The sequence below is a fragment of the Falco rusticolus genome, chromosome 9, assembly GCF_015220075.1.
Source record: "Falco rusticolus isolate bFalRus1 chromosome 9, bFalRus1.pri, whole genome shotgun sequence".
In the NCBI taxonomy this organism is placed as follows: domain Eukaryota; kingdom Metazoa; phylum Chordata; class Aves; order Falconiformes; family Falconidae; genus Falco; species Falco rusticolus.
Window position 1 is genome coordinate 19,630,690 of NC_051195.1, and position 16,757 is coordinate 19,647,446.

Here is a 16,757-nt window from a genome sequence, read left to right on the forward strand (position 1 = left end):
CTCAGGCTTCTGCAAGCTGCTATAGATTTAAACTCACTTTATTTCTGTGGATCTGTCCTAAAGTGACCACAGCAATGAGACTGATTCACTGGCTGGGTTTTAAAAATCTATCGCTTCCCCACACTTTTTCCACCATCACCTTTTCTTTTGCTACCAAGCGCCTCCTTTTCCCTCTGTGGCCAGAGCTGCTAAGGGCATTTCTTCCTGGGACAGGCATCCCTAGGCTCTCATCCAGCTCAGAGGTGGCAAAACCCCCCCAGCCCTGTGCTGACCCTGGCCCAAGCTGTTGTAACCCCATCTCCTCCTGGTTTCACCCTTGCCCTGTGCACAGGGACATCAGGTTTAGCCACTGTGCCTTGGCTCTGGGCTGGTTATCCTCAGTGCAGGGAGAGGCAGGATAAATCCCTGCCATGGCAGGTGCTGATGGAGCTTTCTCCTGGCCATGGTAACTCTGTCTTTGTGGGCTGGAGGGAGCCCAGCCCTTTAGGGAAGCCAGTGCAGACTGGCTTGCCTCCACTATAGTCAGCCCTGCCTGGAGAGGACTTGACCACATTTGGCTGAGCTTCCCTGAGCCTCATGTTATGGCCCAGAGGCCCCTGGAGATAATTTTTGCTAGTTGGTGGCTTTTATTTGCAATCTGCAAAGCCCAACATCAAGAAACCATGTTGTGCACCCCCACTGCTGGAAAACTGTCCTGCCGGGAAGGAGCCAAGCCGGCTGTGTTGAGTGTGCAGCATATTTCCAGCAGACCCTGGCATGAACCATGCTGCCAGCCTCTCCTTGTGGTGGAAAATAGCTGTTCTGGACCAGAACAAAGCCTCTTGGTAGGGGACAGCAGCCGCAAACTTCTCCCTTTCCATCAGCCTAGGGAGAAGAGTTTTCCTCCAGTCATCCTTCTGACTCAAGGATATCTTTCAAACACAGCTTTGCTTCCTCAACACCCGGGTGGCCACGTAAGCATGTGTGTGCGTCCGTCCAGCTTGCTTGTTTTTCATTAAGCACCTCTAATTGGACATGATGCTGTTTGCAGGCAGCATGGGCAGGAGCAGAGGTGAGCAAGCAGGCGCTGCTTTGCTCCACGTTACAGGGACAGATTAATTGCATCCACTGAGGACGACACGGGGCAATGCTGAGGAGGGAGGGAGAGGGTGGCATTGATAAATGACCCTCACCCACTGACCCACTGCAGGCTCGTGTGGGGAGAGCTATCAATCGACAATGACTATTTGGATCCTCCCTGCCCCATCGTATTCAGGTTTTCCTAGACTGTGGAACACAAGCCAGGAGTTATTGATCCCTTGTAACCGATAAGCTATTCACTCACATTGTTTTAATCAGCTTAGGGGGCATTTGATGAAGGCCACAGATGTGAGAAGGAGGATGAGGATGGTGTACAGCTATTGGGTCCATAAGGCCAGCTCAGAAAGGAACTTACCCCCCAGAACCCACTTTTGGACCAGAGCTGGAGCTCCCCAGGGAGCCACAAACCACATCACACCGTTCTGCCCCCCCCCCCGCCCCCGCCTAGGAGCAGCCAAGGGCAACTGCAACCAGCAAGTAGAGGCGTAAAAAAAATCCCACTTTGCTGAGTTTTAAAACATTTTCCTGGATCGAAGAGGCACTGGTAAGTGTTGTCATGGCAGGAGATATTTATTACCGTCTCAGGAAATGTTTCATTATTCTTTGGTAAGTGGTGGCCGTGAATTTCAGCCTGTCTGCCCAGCTATAAAGTGGACCATCAGGCAGATTATTTCCGGCAACTGGACTCCACCGAGGAATGAAGCATCACCTCCCAGGTCTGAGGACTACTGTGTCTGCAAAAGCCTGCCCAGGCTCTACTTGCCCCAGCTCTGCGGCAGGGAAGGAGACCCAGATCCCACATACCCCATGGGGAGAGGGTGGGTAGCCAGGCAGTATGCAGGGTTGCTCCCAATGTATTTACGACAGAGGAAGAACATGACGAATGCCTTCAGCATGCACTTTAAACACTTACCATGAAAATAATAACTGAACTGAATTCTGTGCTTGGCCAAATAAAGCCATGTCAGAGATGGCGTCTGGGCACACGCCAGTCTGCTCAGAAGCCTCCCAAGTGAGCTCAGCAGGTCTGGATGGAGGTGGAAAAAGCAGAAAGCTGAAGCCATCGGCTGGATGGGACCATCGGTTCTTGCTGGTGGCACAGGGCAGATCCTAGTAGAGCTGCCGGCGAAGCTCCTTCTGTTTGTCAAACCATGCAGCTGCTCTGCAACAGGATGGGGAGAAACAAGCCTTTCATCACACACAGCATCATTGTTTTTTCCTGTGAAAATATCTAACCACTTTCTGAGTCTAGGTAAGCTTTCAGCACCTATAACTTCCCATAGCCTCTTGGAACTTCTCTAGGTGTTCTCTGTGTCTAGAAGGGAAGGGATGCCATCCAGAGGGACCCTGACAAGCTTCAGAGGTGGGCCTTTGTCAGCCTTGTGAAGTTCTATGAGGCCAAGTACAAGGTCCTGCACCTGGGTCAGGGCAATCCCAAGCACAAACACAGGCTGGGTTGAGAATGGCTTGAGAGCAGCCCTGAGGAGAAGGACTTGGGGATGTTGGTTGACCAGAAGCTCAGCAAGACCCAGCAATGTGCCCTTTCAGCCCAGAAAGCCAACCACATCCTGGGCTGCATCAAAAGCAGTGTGGCCAGCAGGTCCAGGGAGGCGATTGTCCCCCTCTGCTCCGCTCTGGTGAGACCCCACCTGGGGTACCGAGTCCAGCTCCGGGCCCCCAGCGCAAGGAGGACACGGACCTGTTGGAGCGAGTCCAGAGGAGGCTGTGAAGATGATCAGGGGGCTGGAGGAGTTGGGGTTGTTCAAGCCTGGAGAAGAGAAGGTGCCAGGGACACCTTACAGCAACCTTTCAGTATTTAAAGGGGGCTTATAAGAAAGATGGGGACAGACTTTTTAGTAGGGCCTGTAGCAATAGGACAAGGGGTAATGGTTTTAAACTGAAAGCGGGTAGATTTAAATTAGGTATTAGGAAGAAATTCTTTACTGTGAGGGTGTTGAGGCACTGGCACAGGTTGCCCAGAGAAACTGTGGATGCCCCATCCCTGGAAGTGTTCAAGGCCAGGCTGGATGGGGCTTTGAGCACCCAGATCTAGTGAAAGGTGTCCCTGCCCATGGAACTAGATGACCTTTAAGGTCCCTTCCAACCCAAACCATTCTATAATTCTATGATACTCCTGAAACCAAGTGTTTCTTGATCTGAGCAATCATTGCTGATTAATTCTTCAGCTCTATGATACAACCGATTTCATATCTTGCCCTGCTTTTATCAATCCTTGCCTTCAGTGGATAATTTTCTAGGCTTCTTCCTATCCATTTTTTGTGATGGGAAAACTAGAGCTACTCACAAATTATTCAAGGTGGGACATACCAGACATTCATTAAACAGCATGGTAACATTCCCCATTTTACTCTCTCTTACCTCCCTGTAATTCCTATCATTATATTTGTTTTTTGGACTATGATGGAGCAGAAGCGTCATTTTGATAGATATTTCTAGCATAACTCTCAGATCTCCTTCCTGAGCAGTAATAGCCAGTTCAGAACCCATCACTGTATGTGTAAAGTTAGAATGATTTTTCCCCTGTGCACTGTTTTTCATTTAGCAGCCTTGAATTTCATCTGCCGTTTTATTATCTGCTCACTAAGTATCATAAGGTCCTTTTCCCATTCTTGGAGGCTGGCTGGATTTTAATCTTTTTGGTATTAACTCAGTATTGCCAGCAAACGTTATTTCATTTTTATTTTTTTTTCCCCAGACCGACTTGGACTCCCTAGATTCAGGGAGATGCACCCAGATTGATGCAAAGGAAGTGCATGTCAATGCTGTATCATCAGCAAGTGCATAAGCATCTTCTCAAGGCAGCATCCTCCACAAGGGTGCAGATGTGAAAGTCACTCCTACCACCATGCACACTGGCTTTACAGATAATAAGGTTGTTGAATTTTAGCATGGCTAACATAACCTGAAATGAAAAAAAGCCTCTCTAAAGTAAGTTAGTTTGTCCATTGCTTGTAAATTCTTCTCTGGAGTTGTAACTGTGGTATTTACCACCACCTCTGTGAAAGCGGGTGCTTTCAGACCCTGAGGAAAACAGGAGGGGTTTCCTTTCCTACCCCAAAGGGAGAGACTTACGAGGGTAAATTGAACGCAGCTGGGAGCAGAGACTCAGGATTTAAACGGTTGCTCAGCATGGAGGTGCTGGGGCTTGGTAGTTACTGTTTGAATGTCTGGCTCCATGTCATCAAAAACCATGCTTGGTTGGGGTTTTTGTTTTTAAAGTATATCCAGTGGCAAAGAATTCTTTAAAGTGTCAGCCCTCAGCAGGAAAAGGCTGTCCCTGCCAGCACATCTGGAATAAGTATTCCAGATGTGTTCCAGCCGGTACCCAGCCTGCTTGACGAGGGCTCCTGATCTGCGTGTGACTCCAGGCTCTTGCTGTAGGTATGGACAGAGAAGGGTCCCTCCTACCCAGTGACAGAGCATGTCACCACCAGCGTGTCCCAGCAGGAACAGGTCATGGCAGGGACTGCACGGCAGTTGTGTACGCAGGGCAAATGGGAAATGATGCACCAAAGCTTGTGCTTCAGTTACAGACCTGCCAAGCTCTCCACTTCCCTAGTTTTCAGACAGCTGTTTTCTAAACTATTTTAGCCAATGGGCCATGGACACCTTGCAAAACTGCACATTAAAATGAGCCATGGACACTCCATTAGCCATTCCTCAAAGACAGGTGGTAGAAGATAGTTTATTAACTGCTAAAGAATGGTTTCCCTCTATAATGAACCTTTCTCCACTATTGAAGAAAAGCCATGTCTTACTTTCCTTTTCTAATAAATGGCTTCTTTAGAGTTTAATTAACTTCTCCCTGCTCTTCTTTTGTGGCAAAGTGTCACCCTGACCACGAGACAAACTCTTGTTTGTTCCTTTATCTAGGAAAGCACTGGCCTGTCAGATAAATGTTCTGCCTAATTTGCTGGGGCTTTTCTCTTTCCACATTCCAGGGAGGGAAGGAGTAATAACAGAAAGCAGTGCTCTTGGGCAGCTGGGTACCTCCAGCCCCGGGATTAGGAAGGAGCACCTACTTAAATACAGCACGGACTATGCTCCTGCAGCACTGCCAGGGCGAACAGGGACCCACTTCATAGACCCAACCAGGAGCTGGATCAGGCCCTTCTGCCTGCTCCTTTGTTTCTTTGGGTTTGAAAACAAACCTTGAGGAAACAATTTTTGCCCTTCCAGGAGTTCAGGGTTTTGTATTTTCAGCAGTGTGTGTCTTTCCCTCTGTGTGTGCGTGGTACACATATATATATAGCTCAAAATCAATAAGAGTGAGATTAGGTCACTGTAGTACTGAGAAATGTGCTCCTCATAGCATATAACCTGCTCCTTCTCACTTCTTTTGTGTTCCAGGACCAGCTACATTTGCAGAGACAGTGGCACAGCCTGGAGAAAGCAAGGGTTGTTCTCTTCTGCTCTTACAAAGAAGATGCAGGGGCTGAATTGGGCCAAGTCAAGAGGGACCATCATAAGCTTCTGTTTCGGCTTTTCAGCTAAGCTTAAAGCCCCAAGACCCATCACACAGCAGATGTGTGATCCTTGGGGTTCTCCATCAGAAGTGAGGTGGAGCCCATGAGCACCACCTGGAGAGATGGGTAGCTTTTCAATACCTGGGCCCCTTCTTAGAAAAAGATGGTCTATTTGGTGCAGCTTTGGGGTCCTAGCAGTAACCATGCCTCCGAGCAAAGCTCCTTTTACCCTAACTGAGGCTTTAAGCAAAGATGTCCCAGGGCCAACCTCATTATACAATAGAGGCACACTGGACTGCAGCTTCTGAATGGTACTGGTTGATTAATTGTGCCAGGCTGACAGCAGCAAGTTTTTGTGTGCTGAAGCTTTCAGACACCAATGCAGTAATGGTCTCCAGCACGCAGACAGTCTCAGGGGACTTGTCCTTCCTACCCAAACAAAATTAATTAATGGTAGCAATAAATAAACCAATCCAGGCGAATGAGAGTATCCGAGACGCTCTGGGGAGGCTGCTGCAGACATGCAGTGGGAAGCAGCTGGTGTGGGAGTGGGACTCATGTTGGAGTGATGGACACCCCACAGCCAAACACCTGCAAAGGTGGGTGACAGCAGAGCCATGAGGGACCCCAGGAAGCAGCTCTGGCCACACAGTAGAGCTGGGCAACATCAGCACCTCTGAGCATCTCAGGGCCTCCTCCCCACACTGCTCACATGGAAGGCAGCTAGCTGAGATACACACCTGTAGTTTTGGGTGGAGAAATCACTCTACCATGCTATTAGTTTGGGCTGAAATTTTAGCTGGCAGTGCCAATGGGTTGGAGGGAGACTGCTGGTGTTACTGACCGCACAGCATCCAGTCAGTGCCCGCTGCTATGGGTAGGAAAGGGGCTTTTTGGCCGCTCTGCCTGGTTATCCAGCAGCATGTGCCATCTATAATTTACACCTGGGGAAGAGAGCTGGTTAGCTAAGTTTTCCTAGGAACATGATAGAAGTAAAAAAATGGGAAAGGAGAGCTTTTTGTAGTGCATGTTTGCTGAAGGAATAAAACTGTTTAACAAAGGGAAAGGAAAGCTCACACTCCCTTTTTGAATACACTGGGTGAAACTGGATTGCAGTGGGAGCATGGGCCGGCACAGAGCATCTTTGGGAAAGGGCAGCAGCCATGGCTGACCATTTATTCCCCTCCTCTATGCTCAGCAAAATTCTGCCACCATGTGCAGGCTGAACTTGAAGGACTCATTCCTCCACAGACATGGTCCTGTTTGGTCTGTCCTAGCCTTGCCTTACATACCCAGGCAAAAGCAGGTCCCTTTAATCCAACTGTTTCATCCCACCCCCTACATTCGCAGGGGCATACATAACACCACCATGCATGGTTGATATCGATCAAATTAATCCATCACAGGCAAGCCCCTGCATGCTTATGGGATTGAGAAGAAGGACCTTGCACACCCCTGCGCTCATCCCACCCCTGCCTCCCTTCTCTGCCAGGGCTGCAGACACGAGGTGCTGGCACAGCCAGGTTAGCAGCCAATACCTCCTCAGCTCCCCACCCTGAGGTCTAATCACCAGTCTCTCATATCTCAAGCAGTTCTTAGGCACTCCTAATTAGCACGTGACAAAGTGCCTGCCACATGTTGGTCAATACCAATTAGCATACTTATTAAATGCACATATTTGTTGGTGGCAGTTATCTAATTACCTCACAAGTGCATCAAGGAGAGGCCCTGCAAAGGATGCCACAGCCCAGAAGCAGCGTCTTCAGGTGGTTTGTGTGCAAACCCTGTAAGGCATCAAACCCTGCTGCAACAGGAGGCAGGAAAAGGGGCTGCACCAGACCTGCGTGTTATGGCTGATGTAGGGCTTGGCACCTGCATCTTCAAGGGGCTAAGCACATGACAAACCTCCCTGCGCTGTGCAGGGAGAGTTAAAAGGGGGACACCATCTGCACAGCCCCATTTCCACCCATCCTCAAGTGATGTACCCAAAAGGGGCTCTCACCTTCCCTCACTCCCCTGTGCACCCCACAGACTTTCTCTGGGTCTCCAGTTGGACATTGTCACCTCTTCTGGGTCAAGGATCCAGGAAGGAAATACAGGTGAGCTTGCTAAGCACACAGCCCAAGTGGCCTCCTGGCTCCCACCACCCACCATTTCCAGGGCAGCATGACTCAGTCAGACAGTTGGGGTTTTCCTTCTGCAGAATTAGTTGCCTGGAAGTCAGGGAAAAGGAGTAAAGAGAGAGGCCAAACGACCCGAAATTATATTTGCCAGGTTACACGAGGCTTCTGCTTTTTATTTCTTTCCCTCTTTTTTGCATATCATACCACAGGCTGAGCCTTGCCAGTGGGTACCACTGTTATCAGACAGCAAGCAGAGTGGAGAGCTGGTACAATGCTCGTGCCTGGGATCCAAAACAGACCCTGCGCCCTGTTTTAATTTAATGCTCATGGAAGTCTCCAATTCAGACTTTTTTCCCCTCCCTCCTTGGAATTAGTATAGCAGAGGACGGCTGCAGAAGTTTCTCTGCCTTTTACATCAGGGCTGGCATGGACAGACTCTCCCCTCTGCAAGGGAGAAGGGGAGCCTTCTGGGTGATGGAGAAGATGCCATTTTTGCATTTTGACATAGGAAAATGAGTGAGAATGGAGGGCGCTGGGTGCTACAGCAGACCCAAACCAGAGCAGAGTAAAGGACTGGTGAAAGAGAGGGGGAAAGCCGTGCTCTACTCACCACTTTGCTTTTCCTGTCCAGCCTTAGCATTTTTTTTTTTCCTCCACTTCCCTTAAGGTTCTCCATCTCTTGAAGAGCTGAGAAGAGCATTCGTCCCTCCAACACGCTCCTTGCTCTGGCAGGCTGTGTCACTCTACTGTAGCTTGGGCTGGCCCAGGACGGATGCAGCATGTCTAAGTCTTCCTTACTGTTGAGTCTACTACATATAAAATGCAAGCAGTGCCCCAAGTAACTTATCTTTTATGCGTGCCTATTAAGCAAAAATTAAAAGAAAATTACATGGGGAAGTCAGCAGCAAGTAGGAGGGGACGGGTTGTAATTATATGGCTATTAATTGGCGTAAGGTTCCAGTTTAATGCTCCCTGGCCCATGCCAGTATTTTCTAGGGAAATTTTCTCTCTATTAGTGTTGGATGAGAACTGGGATTCTCTCTGGAAGCTCTCAATCTACCCAAAGAGGTGACTTTCAGCTTCAGTCCCCCAGCAGGTTTTGGTTTTCGTGCACTGACAGACAAAAAGTAAAGGTTGCTTTTATAATACGGCTTCGTCTGCCTGAGGTGGCGGGGGTGGGGAGAACTAAGTTTTACCATTAGAGGATGATAAGCAAGTGATGGTCCTTTTAAGATTCAGCCCACATGGAGGTATTTTCTCCAAATACAAAGTTCAGGAATAGAAAACTCAAGAGATTATTCCCAAATATCCCCTACAGCTTCTGCCAGCCTTGGGAATTCCCTAGTGGAAAGCGGGAACCTCCTGCCCAAGTGGCTGCTCATCAAAACCTGACAAACTGAACCAAAACATTTTGAGCAGCAAACATCCATCAAACCCCATGGAGGATTTAAAGAAGTGATGTGCAGTTTCCTGCCAACTCACCTGGCAAAGGACCAGGCAACCCAGATGCCTGGTCCATAATGCTCCTGCCTTGCAGGATACAGCTCTGCCACAGAAGAGGGTGAAGATGCAGGCATTTGCTTTTAAACCAGGGTGTGCTGGTATTCACAGGTCTGCCCCGTAAGGTAGGAAGCATGGCCTTTCCATCCAAGGAGTCCCACGGGCAGCTGGAAGACACTGGGGTGGGGAGAAAATTAATGTTTTTACATTTTTCTTTGCTAAAATATTTCCATGGATAAATCAAAGTGCTCGCAGTTTTGCACCAGATGAGAATTATAATTTCCTTTGAAAGTCCGAGGTTTCTTTCCAGGGGAACAGTCAGATCTGCCCCACTCCGACAGATACAAACACCCTCCAAGTTGCTCTTTCTAGGACCCCAGCAGGAACTGCTTTTGCTAAGAAACCTAAACATTTATCTTTAAGCTACAGACCTATCTCCTTTATTTCCCAAGCAGGAGAAAAGCACTCACTGAAGTGAGTTGGTGGCAGGGGGGAAGGGATAATTTTATTTAGTCCATAGCTTGGAAGCTCGGAGCACGAATTCTCCCTCCACACCATGGCTCTCCATGGATGGCATTAAAGTGGAACTACATGCCTTTTGAAAAGGAAGGCTTCTACTATGACTAGGTGACTGAGAAGCTTCTCAGCTGGCTCCAGCAGCCAGAGGCATGAAAAGAATGAGGATCTTATGAAACTTCAGATAAAATCCCCAGCTATGAAGGTTCAGCATGCTGCTCTGGAAAAGACTTTTCTTTGCCATGCACACCTAACCCAGAGGAGACATTCCCATAGCAAAAGGACTTCAATGTGTGATCACTAAACCCACTTACTAAGCAAAGAAATATATTGTCAAAATTTTTTTTAATCCACACATAGGTTTATTAGTTGCTTCTCCTGTATTGTTTTGTTCCTCAGCAAGCACCTGCTGCCTCAGGAGAGGAGTGCTGTGTGCTGAGGATGGAGTCAGCACCAGGAGCCAAGACCAATCCCACCATCAGAGGTACCAACAGCTTCATTCACCCAAGACAGGGATTTGCCGTCGGACTCTGAGCCTGCCAGCTCTGAACACACTCAGCATCCTCTGCCTCCAAAGGTGCGCAGGCATCTGCTGCCGAACAGACGGCAGGAGCGGAGGAAGATGTGGTGGGAGGGTGAGCAGGGGAATACAGCACCACCACAGCCTTTGAGTAGAAGGCGGCCACAGGGCTCCCCATGCAGCAAAAAAAGCCTCCCCTGGCAGCCAGGGCTGACTCACAGCCCCCTTTGCCCCATCAGAAGTGACACGGTAGTACTGCCACCGCTTTAATCAACTGGGCAGCTGCTGAGCTGGAAGAGAGTCCATGTAAAATCAATGTGCCATTAGAGAAACCACCAAGGGCTGCCAGTCAATACACTGAAAAGACACTGCTGCCTGTGACAACCCAAACCAGCAACCTGCTGTTATTGACAGAAGAAGTGGCAGGCTTTAAAAAAACAGCATCTTGTTCTTCCCTCCTCCTCCTCCTGAGTAAATTAACCCCAAATCTCTTTGTTTACCCTCACCCCTAATAAGCTCTCATGGCTCACATAAATGGTATTCCAGGCTTTTTCCTGAGCAGGCAAGAGCCTTTGTTCCCTTTCATCCTGGGAAAAGGAAGGGTTTAGATAATCTCAGAATGCCAGAAAGCAATTTATTTTGACCTAGACTGTTTCTGCAATGTCATCTCTTGGCTTCAGCATAGGGGAAGCTTCATTAGCTGGTGTTTACGCAGCACAGCCGCACTCGGATGGGGCTGCGTGTCCCGGGCACTGCGTGGGAGCAGCGATGGACAGCCAGTCCCTGCAGCTCTGGGAGCAGCCCAAAGCAGCTTGACCCTGCGTAAGGGACAAGGCTATGGCACACAGCCGCTCCATGCCCAAGCAACACCCTCCAAAAGTCTGAGCAGCAAGAAAGCTGAAGACATCAGTCAGGAGCATGGGGTCACTCAGGATATTGCACACACCAGGTCCCCGATGCAGACATGGAAGACACTCGGGAGGGGATCCTGTCCTGTCCCCCTTATCCCAAGGCAGCATTAGCTCTACCCCAGTGATCCAGAAGGAGCATTCAGTCCTTTCCCCCTCCCCAGAAAGCAGAAATTTGCAGCAACTGATTCTCACTGCTCTTCCTTCCTGTTCCTAAGCCCCTGGGTGAGCTCAGCTTTTAGCTTTCAAGATGTTTTTGGCAGCCTCAAGCCTGGAAACTTTCTTTCAAAAGGAAAAGTGAAAGCACAGAACATCACATAGCCATGCAGCTAATAGCAGGAAACAACACCAGATGCTGCAAGACTCTCTCAAGAACAGCAAAAGCTGGCAGCACAGCACTCAGCAGACAACAGCATGTGTCCCTTCCAGCTCCCCCGTCTTGGCTCCATCATTCGCTAAAAAACACCTACCAAGACGGCATGGACTGTGGTGCAAACACACTGAGCTACCCAAGACCCGAGAGCAGCATTGCTGCAAACCAGGCCAGGAGCACAACCCCACCAAAAAGCAGGGGTCAATGGCGTGAGCCCCTTTTGCCAGACCCCCAATAACCCCCATTGCACGGCACAGGCTTTTAGTTCTGCCCCATCCAGGCTGCTCAGGAATTGCAATAATTCATCTCTCCGTCAACAGGGAATATTTTTTAAATCTCTCCCTCCCTGCAGGCAGGCAGAAGTCTCCTCTGCTTTTTCCAGGCAGATTCCTTTATTGTTATTGTTATTTTCCTCTAGATGAGGAGTTTACATTTCAAATCCTCCTGCCTCCTTTTGGGGTGGGGGAATGACAATTGGGTAGCAAACCCCAGGAAGACTCGGAATTGCTTCTTGCAGGCAGCCAGAAAGAAGAGCTGAAAGTTTGTGCATCAAAACTTTTGATGTGGAGCATAAAGCGAGTCTTGTCTTCCCCCCACCTCCACCCCCGCCACCGAAGTTACGTAAAAATAAAACCAGGCTCCCTCATTCTCTTGGCAGCCAGCAGCACGTCCTGCAGAGCAACCTCGTGTCCCGAGACTCTTCCACCAGGCTGGGAAAAAAAAGAGAGAAGTGCAGATCGTTCCCTGGCTGGCTCCCACTGAGCCTTACTTCACTCTGTGTACTTCCCAGCAGGACATTGATGTGGACGGGCATCTGGAAAGTCTGCAAGAGTTTCATCAATGCTTTGTTTTGTTCTAAACTTTCCACGCTCGGGGTATTATTAACATGCTGGTTTGGTTGTGCAACAGCACAGCAAATGGTGTTGGCCTCCTTTGAAGAGGGAGGAGGAGATGGGCCACCGCGGGCCCATTGCTGCCACTAAAGACCCACCGAAATCCCTGTGGTTCCTGCGATTGCTGAAGGCCCATGCTGGATACATTACAGTAAGTCAGCAGAAAGCAAATAAACAGGCAGACAGGATAAACAGGCTCTACAGCCTGGTGTTCCCTGAGAAAAGTATGACTTCCCCCCACCCCTCGCAATACCCACCACTTTGTCAGCAAATCTGTGTGCGCAAGGGCATCTTTTGCCTCCCAGGCTTGCAAACCCAATCCATTGATAAACAAAGTGCTTGCTGAGCCCCAGGTCCTGCGGAGAGCTGCCTTTACTCTGGATGAAAAGCCTAAGCCTCAGTCACAGAGATCGGCCACCCTGCCATGCTGCCTGCCAGGCAGTTTTATCCCTCGCTGCAAACCAGCTGCTAAAGCCTGGCCATCATCAGAGCCCCTACAACCTGCAGCACGGGGAGCCTGCACAGCCCGTGTCCTGAGGTGACAAAGCTCACAACCTACAAAACAAGATGCAGGCCCTGTGCCCATGCCTTGCTCAGCACAAAGGAGATCCAGCTACCTATTCTTGATGTGCAGAAAACATGTTGAAGAGCTGTCCCAGAACTCCTGGGCTAAAAAGCACAAGGGTAGAGGAGGTCTTACTCAGGGGTGATGGCTTCTTTCCCCTCTAAAGACCTGTCTGTAGAGTAATTAAAGCTCCTGTTTCTAAGCTGCTTGGTATTTTAATTGATTTTCTGCACTGGCTGCCCACAGTCTAGTCATTCAAATCTGACACTTACCTTGCAGGCCCCAAATGAGTGGTGAGGGAAAGCAACCTACCCTGCACTTTCCTGCAAGTCCATAGCGGTTTGGACTGGTTTGTGCTGGGGATGCTGTTGGTCAGGCCACCTGGATGCCAAACCAATGCCCTGATCTCCACTATGTAGCAGCTTGGGGCGAGAAGAGCTTCCCACCACAATCTCGTACCTTACCTGTTTTTTGTTTTTTTCTCCTGGGAACTCCCTCTGGGCTTCCCAGTTTTCACAAGAGAAGAGGAGTTTATCCATTCTGCGTAGTCAGATTCTTGTCAAGAGAGAATTGGGAGCATGGAAACAGGGACTGATGTTTTCAAACTAACTCCTGTTTCCCCCCTTTTCTGGTTTCAGATGCTGTCAGTACCCAAAGAAGCAAATTCGGCAATGCAGACATCACCAGAGCAAAAAGCATTTCTCCAGTGAAGTGAGCTGAAGAGCTTGTTCTGTGAGAGATGTTTTGAAATGGATCCTTGCACTGTAGACAGCTCCTTGCACTTAAGTTTTATTAAAGGAGTAAAGGTCCCCTCTTGCTCAAACTCTTCCAAGATCAAATTTGCTTTCCAGTGATGTATTTTCATACTTCCTCTATCTTCCCTTTCCCTCTTCTTTATTCCTTGGGGACCCGTCAGATGTTAGGATGCATGTCAACACCGGTCACTGTGGCCAGTTGTTTTTGAAACAACAACATTCCTGGTTCATTTAATTTAGTGTTTGAAACTCGCACTGCTCCCGGCAGGAGGCTTGATCAAAATGATGAACGACTACGTGCTGCCTCCCTCTCCTGCTGTGCGCAGAGAGCTGCGGTGGCAAAAGCACGCCTCAGTCCTGCAGACCCCTCTGTGGGTGCTGCGAGAGGCACAGGACCCCAGGCAGGACCACCAGCCTCTCAACGCTGCCCACGTCCACTTACATGTCCCAATGAGTTACCTGCAAAATGCCCAGTCTTCAGAATAAATCAAATGAAAACCCTTGGCTGAGTGTTGTGGTATCAGCAGGAGGTGAGGGAGGCTGGGAATATGGCTTGCACTGAAATTCAGGAGGACTGGAGAAGCTTTTTAATAAAATCCTAAGACCATCCCAGCTTACTACTGGCAAAGTACAAGTCTGGGATCTACTGGTTAGGGGCCGGTTGGTTTTTTTGTTGTTTTGTTTTCTTTTAGCAGGACCCCAGAGCTGATGACAAATGTGTCTAACAAGACAAGCTTTGGGCAGGGGGCGCAGGGAATCAGCCCCTTACAACTTGGTAAAAGTTACTGATAGTGGAATATGATTCCTAAATCCACAGTGACGGCAGGAGGTCACTTCTACAAATACAGACATAAATGCTTTCCCTAGCAAGTGGAAAAAAAATCCACCACATTGCCCTTCCAAAATATTTTAGCCTTGAATTTGCTAATGCTGGTAGCAGCCTGCATGGCCTCTAGCAAAATCCTCCAGAAGGAATGGGGAAAACCCAGTTCCCAAGGTCCTAGGTTGAAAGTCACTTACAGTTGGGAGCTTCCTTGCTTGAGATGTGCTGGAGAGATGCGTACCTCTACGATACAGACAGACTGAGCCTCCAGCCTCCTCTAGGAATTTGAAAATAAACCATGCATATAATAGGTGCACATTTAGTATGAAAGGAAGACACTTCACAAAGGACAAATACTAAACTGTAAAATATATCAAGAGACATTTCCAGGAAAACCTGAATTTAACCTGGTGCTCAGCTGAGCAGGAAGCTCCCAGAAGCTGTTGCCATGTCTGATGGAGGAACAAAACCAAGGGGGAGGCTTTACAGAAGAAATCTGCCTGGAGTTCCTAGAGATGCTAGGAAAAGGGTCAGTGGAGGACCCTCCTCTGCTGTCAGCTTGCAGACAGTGCTCTTTGTGTGGCCCTCTGAAACCATCGGGTTTGCGGTGAAAAAAAACCCACCACGGTATGGTCAAGCAAGATCAACTTTGTGAACCAAAGTGTTAGAGGGACTTACACATCTTGCTAGTGATACTGTCACCATGTGTGCACACTATAGGATATACGGCTGCTCGGTGTCATACCCAAGGTCCATCCAACCCATCTCCTCCCCAGGCTGTGCTCATTAGCAGAAATCTTGGGAAAGAGAATAAAAATACAACAAGAAAAGAATATTATTCCCCTAAACCTCCCCTCCCAGCAGTCTGCCATTTCCATACTCCGAGCCAGAGGCTGTGTTTCAATTTCTGTGTTTAAGATTCTGTTATGGACCAAACCAAACAGTTTTATTACACACTGCTTTGCACCTCGGGTGTGCAACCATAAGTTTCAAAGTATTGATGGACTAGCTATATAGCCATGCTAGGAGTGCTCAGGGGTCACCACTGCCCAGCAGCTTGCTCCTTTTGTTCCATTTCCAGCCCATTTATCCTTTTCTACCACCCTATCTTTTCTAGAAGATAAGCTCAACTCTCCCACTAACACAAAGCCTTTGTTTCTCTTCAGCAAGTGAGAATTTGGAAAGAGAGCACCAAAACCCCTGAAAGCTTATTTTTCCAGTGAATGTGGAATTTTTTTTTATTTTTTCCTCCAAAAAGCATGAGACCATCTCAGGACCTCCTATGCCCTTATCTCTCTGCATGTTCATACAGAGTCTCAACAATTGGAAGAAGCTGAGATACTTGGCTTCTAGAGCACCATGCTCTTGCTTATCTCCTTTCTACTTCTGTTCTTTACACTTCCAGGCAACCTGGTAAGGAGAGCTGTAAGAATGAGGACAAAGGTTTGAGGTTCTTGAGCTACTTATCCAAAGCAAACTGCTGCAGCTGTCATTTTGACTGATCCTGGGCATTTTCCAGGGAGACAGATCCGAGCCCTTGCAGCCTAGGTATCTGTTAAGAGTATCATAACTTGGTCTGCTTCAACTCTGGGGGCCTGAAGGGTCTCCTCTGAAAGCCTGCAAAGAAATTTAACCCTTGCCATTAAGCACATTGGAAAACAACACTGCTAAAATAGAATAGTTCTTCCCAAATGGAACGACCCCTCCCTGTTCCTTCTGTAGCATGGTTAACCGGCACACCAAAAGGATTCTCCCTAGTTGTGCAGAAGGGAAAACACCCCACAACACCATTATTGCAGGCAGCCTGCCTTCCTTCATGCTCTGCCCTCACACCAACTGGCAAACACGGTACCCAAGTACCTACCTGAGATGCTTTAAACAAACCACAACTGCTTGCTTCCTGAGCTGGCTCAGGAAAGACATTGCTGCACCAGTTATGCTCCAGAAAGGCTTTCTTTACAGTCATAAAGGATGAAGAGCTGTTTTTATTTTCTATGAGAGATGAGGTGCTGTAGAACAAGCCATGCAGCTCACATAAATACATCAAGCAGAGTAGCTCCAGCCAATCGGCTGGGTGGGTGTTTGTCACCTCAGGTGTAGGTCTTTTAGCTGGATGCATCCCTAGGTGATTAAAAGGTCACTAGAGGCAGCCGGAGTCTTTCTTTACTTATTATAAAGGCTAGTATAAAAATATATCAGTAATAAATTCCTGAC

At 48.5% G+C, this 16,757-nt stretch overlaps 1 long non-coding RNA gene across 1 annotated transcript in view; it reads right to left on the reverse strand.

The window, feature by feature from the left end:
- Positions 1–1,647: 1,647 nt before the first annotated feature.
- Positions 1,648–16,757, reverse strand: part of LOC119153891 — a 165,740-nt gene continuing 150,630 nt past the window's right edge. Inside the window, exons 21-23 of the long non-coding RNA XR_005106250.1 lie at positions 9,173–9,367; positions 8,301–8,550; positions 1,648–2,242 (exon numbers count right to left, since the gene is read on the reverse strand). This is a non-coding gene — a long non-coding RNA (uncharacterized LOC119153891). The remainder of the gene's footprint in view (positions 2,243–8,300; positions 8,551–9,172; positions 9,368–16,757) is intronic.